The sequence below is a fragment of the Rhincodon typus genome, chromosome 48 (assembly GCF_021869965.1).
Source record: "Rhincodon typus isolate 14 chromosome 48, sRhiTyp1.1, whole genome shotgun sequence".
Taxonomy (NCBI): Eukaryota; Metazoa; Chordata; class Chondrichthyes; order Orectolobiformes; family Rhincodontidae; genus Rhincodon; species Rhincodon typus.
The window spans coordinates 4,924,794-4,925,438 of NC_063379.1; the positions used below are offsets into that span (position 1 = coordinate 4,924,794).

The following is a 645-nucleotide window of genomic DNA, read 5'->3' on the forward strand; positions in this document are numbered from 1 at the left end:
GGGGACTGAGGGGTTTGTGAGGAGTGTGATACGGGGAGGTGGTTGTCCAGGAAGCGGTGGCACACACTCACCCTCAGCGGTAAGGCCGCTGCCGGCTCCACTTCCCCACGAGATCCCTGCGTCTGCGTCTGCGTCTACCACAGCGCTCTGACATCACCGGCTGCAGGCCCCGCCTTATGACATCAGTCAACGCAAACCCCGCCCCTTACAATGACATCTCCGCCGGGAAGCCACGCCCCCTGCTTTCCGTTTCCACCCCCCCCCCGGAGCACCGCTTGGAAGTCCGCTCAGTCTCGCTGTCAATCACAGCCACGGCCGCAGACGGTCACATCACGGTAGTGCGCGATGACATCAGCGGACAATGGCCGTGCTGGCGTCACCGTGCGTCATGACACCTCGGTGGGGGGCCGAATCCAAGATGGCGGCGGCGGTGTTGGTGGCGGCACGTCCTCCTCTCAGGTAATTGTCGGGCACTGGGACTGACGGTGGGGTCGGGATGGGTTACACTGGCAAACCCTAGGGAGAGCATGGTAATGGGTGACTCTATCACAGGGACTGGTAAAACATTCACTATTTACCACTGAGTCCGTTAAATCAGCACTGAAACCAATAGATCGGCAATATTCTTCACTGAAACCAATAGAT

At 59.4% G+C, this 645-nt stretch overlaps 1 long non-coding RNA gene across 1 annotated transcript in view; it reads left to right on the forward strand.

Moving 5' to 3' along the window:
• The first annotated feature begins 37 nt into the window (after nt 1–37).
• The window catches only part of LOC125487977, an 11,704-nt gene continuing 11,096 nt past the window's right edge, over nt 38–645 (forward strand). The window contains exon 1 of the long non-coding RNA XR_007266182.1: nt 38–459. This is a non-coding gene — a long non-coding RNA (uncharacterized LOC125487977). The remainder of the gene's footprint in view (nt 460–645) is intronic.